The sequence below is a fragment of the Pipistrellus kuhlii genome, unplaced genomic scaffold, assembly GCF_014108245.1.
Source record: "Pipistrellus kuhlii isolate mPipKuh1 unplaced genomic scaffold, mPipKuh1.p scaffold_m20_p_48, whole genome shotgun sequence".
NCBI lineage: Eukaryota > Metazoa > Chordata > Mammalia > Chiroptera > Vespertilionidae > Pipistrellus > Pipistrellus kuhlii.
Window position 1 is genome coordinate 876,887 of NW_023425549.1, and position 11,141 is coordinate 888,027.

The window sequence follows — 11,141 nt, forward strand, 5'->3', positions numbered from 1 at the left end:
GTCATAGTTTGAGCGACACTTTGTTTTGTTTTGAGTGACAGTACGTGTTTTGCAGTGACTGCCCTCGTGGTTCAGGACATGTGGCCTCGGGCGTGAAGTTCGGCTGGAACGTCGCTTGGCTGATGCTCTGGCTGTAGGTCACTGTCTGCCTCTCACCTCTGGCTGCTGTTGCCGTCTCTTTGGTGGAGGCGGGAACCTGCCCATTCCTCGCTTCCTGGGTTCCCAGCAGACGTCCCCCTGTGTCTCCCCGAGGTGAAGGCTCTCATGGTTCGATCCAGCTTTCCGGCTGGTTCCACGGGCTGTCAGCTGGGAGAGGTCGGTCGGTCGGTCGTAGAGCAGTGGGGCCGGGCAAAGGCGTGCTGAGGGCGGAAGGCGTGGGCGAGGCGGGTCCATGAAAGGGGCTCCTTCCTCCAGGCACAGCCAGGCGGGGGGCTGAGCTGGGAGCTGAATCCTCCTCCCCAGCGCACACCGAGGCCTCGCTCACCGTGTAGCCGCCTGCCCGAGCCCCAGCCCAGGCTCATCTCTCTGGAACCCTCTGGGTGGCTCTGAGGCACCGGACACAGGGCCCCCCTAGGACGAAGGTGGCCCCTGAGGTGACTCCCCGCCCAGCACCCCCTCCCTTCCCTTTTCCAGGAGAGAAAGCTGCTCTCCCACAGGCTCCTTCTCTGCCTGTGGGTACCCTCCCCGAGCCCCTTCTCCCACCCGGAGCGGCCTGGGAAGGGGCCGGTCAGGAAAACCATGCGCTCAGCTGCGATGTGAAAGCCCCGGCCGCTCAGGCCCGCCGGGAGCAGCTGGGCCGGGGAAGACTCTCCCGGGTGGACGCTGCCTTCATAACGGCCCGAAGGAGGGGAGGGCCCTGTCCCAGGACACCCTCAGAGGTGCCGCCCGGAGCCCCCTCTCACACCGCGCCCCTCAGCCCCGTCCTTCCCCAGGGAAACCACGAAAGCTCGGCCAGGCACCGTCCCCTCCAGGCAGCTGAGGCCTCCGCGCCCGCTCAGGCCGGACTGAAGCAGGAGAACGGGACCCCGAGAGCCAGGGGCGCTTCTGGGTGTGAGGACAGGGGAGTGGCGGCCCTGGAGGAGCTGGGAACTGGGGCAAAGCAGGGGGGCCAGGAGGGAATTGGCGGAGAGGAGCAGAGGGAAGTGTGCCCAGAGTCCACTCACACTAGGACCCAGGTGGGCGGAGTGTGTGTGTGTGTGTGTGTGTATGTTTGTGTGAGTGTGTGTGTGTGTGTGTGTGAGTGTGTGAGTGTGACTGTATGTGTGTGAGTGTATGTGTGTGTGAGTGTGTGTGTGTGTGAGTGTGTGAGTGTGACTGTATGTGTGTGAGTGTGTGAGTGTATGTGTGTGTGAGTGTGTGTGTGTGTGAGTGTGTGTGTGTGTGAGTGTGTGAGTGTGACTGTATGTGTGTGAGTGTGTGAGTGTATGTGTGTGTGAGTGTGTGTGTGTGAGTGTATGTGTGTGTGTGAGTGTGTGTGAGTGTGTGAGTGTGACTGTATGTGTGTGAGTGTGTGAGTGTGTGTGAGTGTGTGTGTGAGTGTGTGTGTGAGTGTGTGTGTGAGTGTGTGTGTGTGAGTGTGTGTTTGGGGAGGAGGGGCGGCCGGTGGAATGAGAGAGGGCAGAGAAGAATGAAATCTACCGGCCGAGTCCCCAGCTCTCCCAGCGCCCGGGAAGGGCTCTGCCTCAGTCGCCTCCGGAGGTGGCTGGACCCCGGCTGCGGGGACACACACACACACACACACACACACACACAGCCTGGGCAAAGGCTCGGAGGCAGCGACCACTTGGATGTTGGGTGGGAGATCGGAGCTGGGGTCGGAGAGGTGAGGTGGCTCGGAGTCAGGCGGGGCCCAGACCACAGAACGGGAGTCAGAGGGCTTGGACTGCGTCCGAGAGCAATCAGTGGAGCCATTTGGCTGCTCGAGGCGTCTCCTGCGGGGAGATCTGTTTGAGGAACCGGAGGCTGCAGCAGCCACTCCCCGGGCTTGACCTCCGAGGGCGTGACCGTGGGTGCGGCCGTGGGGGGCGGCCGTGGGGGGCGGCCGTGGCGGAGGGCCGTGGGGGGCGGCCGTGGGGGTGGCCGTGGCGGAGGGCCGTGGGGGGCGGCCGTGGGGGGCGGCCGTGGGGGGCGGCCGTGGCGGAGGGCCGTGGGGGGCGGCCGTGGGGGTGGCCGTGGCGGAGGGCCGTGGGGGGCGGCCGTGGGGGGCGGCCGTGGGTGCGGCCGTGGGGGGCGGCCGTGGGGGTGGCCGTGGGGGGCGGCCGTGGGGGTGGCCGTGGGGGGCGGCCGTGGGAGTGGCCGTGGGGGGCGGCCGTGGGGGTGGCCGTGGGTGCGGCCGTGGGTGCGGCCGTGGGAGGCGGCCGTGGGGGGCGGCCGTGGGGGCGGCCGTGGGGGCGGCCGTGGGGGCGGCCGTGGGGGGGGCCGTGGGGGCAGCCGTGGGGCTCGGAAGGAATGCAGGCGGAGGAGACAGCAGCTGCAAAGGCTCAGCGCGCTTACGCCTCTGGGATGGGTGCCGCGGGGAGAGTTGCGGGTGGGGAGACGGGGGAGGGGGAAGAGGTGGGGGCGGATGGCAAAGAGGAATCTCACTCTCAGCTGGCACTGCCCTGTCCACCTGGCTGCCCTGCCTCCTTGCTGGCCCGCTGGCGGGTGTGGATGATTGCCTCAGGCCGCCCCTCGCCCGGCAGAGGCAGCCGGCACACTCGCTCAGCGTGTCTCCCTCCCGCCCGCCCTCAGCGCTCCTGCTGGGCGGGTGTGGCGGCCCAGCTCACCCCTGGGAAACGGAGGCTTTGTGAAGTTAAGAGATGGGCCAGGCACCGGTAAAGTGTGGGGCAGGGTGGAGCAGCTACTGTGTGCCAGGCAATATTCTAGACACCGAATGTACAACAAGGAGTAACCAGTAACAATTCCCGTCCTCAGTTTATGTTCTAGGGTGGAGGAGGGGGGGAAGAATAGACAATGGAAAAAATAGCTGAACATACCAAATGTCAAATCCACTCATGGCCACCAGAGGGCACTGTAATTCTACCGTCTTCCATTCTCTGCTTCCATCTCCCATGCTCCCTTTCCAGGTTCCAAAGATAATAACCAAGGAGGCTATGGGTACTAAGTGTAGCATCTGCTCAAGAATGAAAGCTGAGCCCTAGCCGGTGTGGCTCAGTGGATAGAGCATTAGTCTGCGGACTGAAAGGTCCCGGGTTCGATTCCAGTCAAGGGCATGTACCTTGGTTTCGGGACATCCCCAGTTGTGGGGTGTGTGGGAGGAGGCAGTTGGTCGATAGAGATGTTTCTAATTCTCTATCCCTCTCCTTTCCTTTCTGTAGAAAATCAATAAAATATATATTTTTAAAAAGAATGAAAGCTGAGGGGTGTGTGTGTGTGTGTGTGTGTGTGTATGCGGTAGTTCCCTTTTTACCTGCTTTTCCAGGTTAATCCCCTTATCAGATCCCCATCCAATTGCCCAAGATATCTCAATGACTTTTCAAGGCCTTGTGTTTCGCAGAGATCACCGAGACTCATATTCATTCACCAACCCATCCATCCTCTCTCCTTACCCACCTTCTCACCCCTCCTCCATCCACCCCCCTGGCCAACCTCTCAGCTTCTCTCTCTCTTAATTCTCAGCTACCCAGGACCCCATCCGCCCACCTCCTTCCATGTGTCCATCCACACCTCCTCCCACTCACCAGCTGGGGCCTTCAGTCTAGACTCGCAGTGGTCAGCAAACTCATTAGTCCACAGAGCCAAATATCAATAATACAACGACTGACATTTCTTTTGAGAGCCAAATTTTTTAAACTTAAACTTCTTCTAATGCCACTTCTTCAACATAGACTCGCCCAGGCCGTGGTATTTTGTGGAAGAGCCACACTCAAGGGGCCAAAGAGCCGCATGTGGCTCGTGAGCCGCAGTTTGCCGACCGCTGGTCTAGAGGGTCTGGGAAGGCAAGAGGTCAAACCAGACTGACCGCCGGTGAACTCAGCGCATGCGTTTTAGGATGCCAAGGCCGGTGAGAGCTGAGAGCATTAAAACATGGCAAGACATTAGCAGCCAACGAGACTCTGGATCTTTAAAACATCCCAGGGCGGCATTATGTGGTGCAGACACATGTGTTAAGTCATCATTAGCCCTTCAAGGGAACCTGGTAGGTAAAATCCCATAAATGTTTCACCACCTCCGTGCTTTGCTCCAGTCCCTTCCTGAGTAAGGTCGTCTGGCAGTTACTCAGGAACAATTAAGACCAGCTTTCTGGGCCCTAATAGCGGCGTGTCAGGCCAGACTGCAAAGTGCAGGGGAGAGCTGACCGCGAGGCTGTGGGGGCGGCTCCGGGAGTCCCTGCGCGGGAGGCCGGCCCAGCTCTGCGGCTTCCCCCCCTCCGGCTCGGAGTGCTCTTCAGAGCAGCGGCCGGGCCCAGCACTCCGGAACACGGTCGGGCAGAGAGCCTTTGCCGTCTCCAGCTCGGCGGGTCCCTGCAGACCTCCCTCTTCCTGAGTGCAGAGATTCAGAGGCCTGAGCCCAGCAAAGGGCTGTCCGCAGCCTCTGGCTGCCTTCCAGCCAAAAGCAAGCGTCTTTGTTTGCTTTGTATGTGGAACACGAATTCAAGCCTAAACTCTACCTTGAGATTTTTTTTAAAACTTTATTGTTGAAAATATGACAAATGTCCCCGCCTCACCCTCGCCCCCTCCCCGGTCTTCCCCGGAGACTGAAATATCTCATTACATTCAAACACATCAGGCTTTCTGGCGGCTTCTTTTCTTAGGGACACCTCTCCGCAGCCCTCCGACCCTCCTGCCCCTGGATGGCTGTTCCGCAGCTGCTGCAGAGGGTCCCTGAGGCTCCTTCACCGCCCACTGGGCTTCCTTCACATCTTTTTTATTTTTTATTTTTATTTTTTATTTTTTTAATTGATTTCAGAGAGGAAGAGAGAGGAAGAGGGAGATAGAAACATCAATGATGAGAGCGAATCATTGATCGGCTGCCTCCTGCACATTCCCCAAAGATTATTAAGCCCACAACCCAGGCATGTGCCCTTGATTGGCATCGAACCCGGGACCCTTCAGTCCGCAGGCTGACACTCTATCCGCTGAGCCACACCAGCTAGGGCCTTCACCTCTTTCTTGAGTCGATCCCTGGTTCCCTGGATGCAGTGTCTTCTCTGTCTAGCTCTAGCGCTTGCTTTGGTTGGTATTTTCTCTAGGACTTGGTAAGAAAAGCACATCTTTGAGAGTTTGCTAGTGGGAAAACGTCTATTTTACTCTCCCACTTTACAGTGGATAGAGAATCAAGATGGAAAGCCACTTGTCCTCGGTGTTTTGAACGCACGGCCGTCCCCTCCGGCCCCCGTTGTCAGCCCTGGGAGCCCAGGTCCACGCTGGTTTAGACGGTCAGAGAGCCTTCCCCTGTGGAGCAGGCGGCCTCTGCCCTGGCCCCGGCTCTGGAAGTCTTGGTCTGGACCCGTTTGGACCCCAACAATCTGTGCTGGGCCCCATCAATCTGCAAAGCCACCCTCTACGTGTTTCTTCTCTCTTGCTGTAGAATGTGCGTGAAAGGAACTATCACCTCCACCAAGACATAAGAGATTGCCAGCTTCCCAGAGCCCCACCCCGAGCCCAGGCTGGGCCCTGCTCCGAGGTCATGACCTTTTGGACGGCTGTGGTCTCCAGCTCGACTTTCTCTGTAGTTTTCCCCGTGACCACCTGCGCCGTTTCTGAGGGTGCCGTCCAGTAGTCAGTGTGTTCACAGGCTGTGTGCCACCTCCAGCTCCGTCCTCCCAATGGACACTCTGTGCCCGGGAACAGCAGCTCCCCCCCCTGACCTGCCCCCAGCCCTGGCAGCCACACGCCCCGGCTGCCTCCATGAACCTGACTTCTCTGGATTCCTCACATGAGGGGAATCATACAGTCTTGGTCTTTTTGTGACTAACTCACTTCACTCAGCACAATGTCTTCAAGTTCTATCCATCCTGTAGCATGTGGTAGGACTCTCTCTCTCTCTTTAAGGCTGAATAACATTCTATTGTGCCCATGTATACACCACATTTTGCTTATCCACTCCCCTGTGGATGGCCACTCGCATTGCCCCCACCTCTTGGCCAGTGTGGACAGTGCTCTGAGCACATGGTGGGCTTTGAGACCCTAATCTCAATTCTTCTGGGCCTATGCCCAGGGGTGGGGCTGCTAAGTCACATGGTAGCTTTGTTTTTAATGTTTTCAGTGGCCTCTACGCTACTTCCCACAGTGGCTGTGCCATTCTCCATCCCCACAACAGGGCTCAGGCTCCAGCTTCTCTCCGGCTCACCGACACTTGTTTTCTTCTTGCATTTGTTAGCGGCCATCTCTCTGGGCGTGGGCTGGTATCCTGCGGTTTCGCTTTGCATTTCTCTGATGATCAGTGATGTGAGCTATCTCTGGCTACTTTTTTTCCTGGCTACTTCGAGAAGTTTCGCCTTCTCGTTGGCTTTGAGCACATTGACTGTGATGTGCCTTGGTGTAGTTTCTTGTGTGTGAGGTTTGTTGAGTTTCTTGCATTTACAAATTTCTTTTTTTAAATATATTTTATTGATTTTGTACAGAGAGGAAGGGAGAGATATAGAGAGTTAGAAACATCGATGAGAGAGAGTCATCGATCAGCTGCCTCTTGCACACCTCCTACTGGAGATGTGCCTGCAACCAAGATACATGCCCTTGACCAGAATCGAACCCGGGACCCTTCAGTCCACAGGCCGACTCTCTATCCACTGAGCCTAACCGGTTTCAGCAGATTTACAAATTTCAATCAAATTTGGAAATTGTTCAGCCATTGGTTCTTTTTTTTTTTTTTTTTTTTTTAATATATTTTATTGATTTTTTTACAGAGAGGAAGGTAGAGGGACAGAGAGTTAGAAAATCATCGATGAGAGAGAAACATCGATCAGCTGCCTCCTGCACATCCCCTACTGGTGATGTGCCTTCAACCAAGGTACAGGCCCTTGACCGGAATCAAACCTGGGACTCTGTGCAGGCTGACACTCTATCCACTGAGCCAAACCGGTTAGGAGAAGCCATTGGCTCTTAAACTACTGTTCCTGTGCCCCATGTCTCTCCTTCAACTCCAGTTCCTCACCTATTGGGCTGCACGAGTTGTTCCACAGCTCTCTCATGTGCTTCTCATTTTTTAAAATTCGCTTTTCTCTGTTATATTTTATGTAGTTTCTTTCTTTTTCTTTTTCTCTTATTCATGTTTAGGTAGTTGCTATTGCTATGTCACAACATTAATTTTTTCCTACAATGTCTACTCTGTTATTACTAGTGTATTTTTCACCTCTGGTATCGTAATTTTCATTTCTAGAAGTCTGATATGCCTTTTGTGTACCTCCCTGTCTCTGCCTCGCTTTTTAAACGCATGGGAGACCGTTGGAATGGCTGCTTTAGTGTTCTCACGCTGATGTTTGTGCCGGTTCTGGCTGGTTTCAGTTGGTGGGTTATTACCCGCAGTCTGGGTTAGGGTGCTGCTTCCTCACCTCGGATTGCTGGCCTGGCACTGCGGGTTAACCGTGTGGGACCAGGTGCTTTGTAACCTGTGGTTCGCTGGGCAGGCTCCGAGCTGTGCTCGGTCTCCGGGTTAATGAGTTATTCGCCAGCACAAGCCAAGGCCCTCGGAGGACTGGCCCGTGTCCTTGACATTTCCATCTGCTGGCGGAAGGCCTGGCCTTGTGTGAACCGGCACGCTGGTCCTCAGGTGGCTCTGCCCGGCTCGGGGGCCTCCTCACACACAGGTGCTGATCGTTCTCTGCTGAGCACTCCAGGGGGCCTCTCTGCAGATCTTGGGGTTCTCTCCGGGCAGCTCGCTCTTCTCCGCGTTCTGCTCTGCCACCTGCAGCTGCTGTTCCCCAGGCTCAGCTCCGGGGGTCCTCGGTCCTTCCGCCCCCGCTCTGCCTGCAGGCTGGGCACCTCAGCAGGAGGCTGGCCTCCAAAGAGGACCACCATGGCCGCTCTCCCTTCTCTCTGGGCTTTCCTTGACTGGCGCCCAGTGTTTTGAAAACTGTTACTCCTGTATTTTGTTGGTTTGGTGGCGGTGGCGGTGGAGGTGGTTTCACGCGGGAGGGTCAGCTTGGTGCGAGGCAGGAGTCTCCACGTGTTGCTGTCTCTCCGGGCCTCGTGGTGCACAGCCAGTCGGGGCCACTGCACTGACCTCTGCTCTGCCTGCCATGTGTTCCTCACACAGCCTGGCTATTCCTCCGGTGTTTTCCTGGGACTCCCCTCCCGTTAGGTGAACATTGAATGGAATGACCCTTCATCTCTTAGCTTTTCTTTCATATTCCCCGTGTCTTTGTCATTTTGCTCTACATCTTGAAAAACGTTTAAACTCTTTCCTCCCCTACTTTAACTTTCTTCTTCTTCTTTTTTTAATATATATTTTATTGATATTTTACAGAGAGGAAGGGAGAGAAATAGAGAGTTAGAAACATCGATCAGCGGCCTCCTGCACACACACACACACACACACACACACACACTGGGATGTGCCCGCAACCGAGGTACATGCCCTTGGCTGGAATAGAACCTGGGACCCTTCAGTCTGCAGGCCGACGCTCTATCCACTGAGCCACACCGGTTTCAGCTTTCCTTTGACCTTCTAATTGGGGGTTGTACTTGTAATTTCCGGGACCTTTTTTTTTTTTTCTCCTCCGGCTGCGTGTGTCCCTAGAAGCCTCCATGTGTGCGGGGCACGATCTGCCCTCTGCTTCCTCCGGGCTGGCTGCTGTCTCTCCTTCTGACTCCTTTGGTGTCACTGGTTCCTGGCCTCTCCCTGGAGCGGGCTTACGCCGTGGGCAGGTGTGTTAATTCATCAAAACACGTCACTTAGATCAGAGGTTCCTGTCCCCGCCCCCGGGCGACATGGGTGAGTCTGGAGATGTCTGTGGTGGTCACAGCTAGGGGGCGCTGCTGGCCCCATGTGGGCAGAGGCCAGAGGTGACGCTCAGTGTCCCACAGGGCGCAGCGAGGCTGCCCGAGGGCAGTCACTGTGGCCCACACAGCCACGGCGAGAGGCGGGAAGCCGGACGTAAGGCTTCTGGGGGCAGGTGGCAGCCTCGACCCATCGAAGGCCAAGATGATGGGCACGTGTTCCAGGCTGTGCCCATGGCCCGGAGCCACGTGTGGTCCATGGACCTGCGTCACGTGGCTTTTATGGGTCAGTACTTACAATATTTACAAACATTCTGGTTGATTTTACCCTGAGTCCCAGGCTTCTAGCTTCTGGTGCAGAGTCAGAAGGAAGGACTGAGTGGTGGCACCGAGCAGCAGCTGGTCTCTTCTCCCCTCCGTCCCCTGGCCCACAGCACTCGCCGCGGCTCTGGCTGGGCCTCTTCATACGTGTGAATTCATGACCCCTGCACTTTTTTTGGGGGGGGGGGGGTGCTGACTTTGCCCTGGGGACCCACACTGACTCCCCAGGGATGGCCATGCACTGGGGAGACCACCTTTTGTTGCTCATCTTGTTTCCTCTCCCGCGGGCACTCTTTGGAATGACAGGAGGACCGGGCGGGAGGACCGTGTGAGAGTGACGAAGCCTCGGCGTCACGAGGCCGCCGGGAAGAGTGTGGGAGGAGGGCAATGCCGCCGGGGCTGCCCCCGAGGCAGGCGGCCCGCAGAGGAGTGTGCGGAGTCCCCGCGGCGAGGGGAGAGCATTGTCAGTGGAATCCGTGTCTCGTGCTGCTGGCAGGAGCGATCGGAGGCCCTGGGCGAGAGCACGCAGCTCTGCGTGTGTGAACGCGGTTTCCGTGGACCGCGGAGGTGCCCGGTGCCGCAGCGGGGGCGGGGGGCGGGGCGGGGCGTGGACTGCTGGACAGGCAGCTCTTTCCACAAGTTTGTCTGTGAGCGAGGTGAGAGGGCTCGTTAATGTGGTGGAGGATGGAGAATTAGTTGTGGTGTTTTGTTCACTAATCCTCACCCGAGGATATTTTTTCCATTGATTTTTAGAGAGCGTGGAAAAGACAGAGGGAGGGGAGGGGAGATGGGAGAAAGGGAGAGGAGAGAGAGATGTGAGAGAGACACATCGACTGGCTGCCTCCCAAACACGCTGGGAATGGAACCTGCAACCCAGGTACATGCTCTTGACCAGGAATCGAACCCGTGACCTTTCAGTCTGAGGGTGAACACCCTAACCACTGAGAAGAACAGGCCAGGACTATTTTGTTCTATTTAATCTTCACCAGAGGATATGTTTCCATTGAGAAAGCCAGAGTGGGGGAAAGGGGAGACAGAGAGAGAGAAAGAGAGAGAGAGAGACAGAGAGAGAGAGAGAGAGAGAGAGAGGCATTGATGTGAGAAACACATCACTTGGTTGCCTCTGCATGCGCCCTGACCCAGGACCCAGCCCGCATCCCGGGCGTGTGCACTGACTGGGAGCCAGACCTGCAGCCTCTTGGGGTTCGGACGATGCTCAGCCAAGGGGAGGGAGCTGCCGTTTTAAGCGGAGATTCAGACTTGTTTGTGGAGGAAACAGTCTGGTTTCGCTGTGATATTGTGAACCTTATAACGGATGAACACATTCCCACCACGAAACTTCTAGAAATGCCGCACAAAATCAAACAAACAGCCTTTAAAGCGCGCAGCTGGGTTTCAGGAAGGAAGGGGAGCCCCCAGGGGCCACCCAGGAGGAAGTGGGAGGCCGGAGCTGTGTGACGAAGGGGTTGGGGACAGACCTTGCCCGGCGCTGAGAAGAGCAGCAAGAAAACATCTTCCCGCAGCCCTGGGGCAGACAGCCTGTCTGCCTCTCCCTGGGTCCTGGGCTGTGGGAAGTCTCCTCTGAGAATCCATAACCAGAGGTTCCCCTCACGTGAATTTGGGGCTCATGTTTACTCCATCGTCTCAGAAGCTCAGATAAAATTAATGAAGAATGTGGTCCAGCAATGGTAATAGCCCTGGGGCGTCCCAGGCAGGAGCAAACACGGAATCTCGGCAGACACCCCTCAGACTGACCGCATGGATTCCCGCTGAAGCCGAGGTCCCGGCCCCCGCCCCCCCGAAAGCCCCAGAGGAAACCACCGTCATGAAAGGAGCCCCGAGAACTCCGGCAACAGGACCTTACAGCAAGGACGCTGCAGACGCCTGAAGGCACAGGGAGGGACGGAACATGGGAAGTCACCAAGGTGTTGAGAAGGAGAG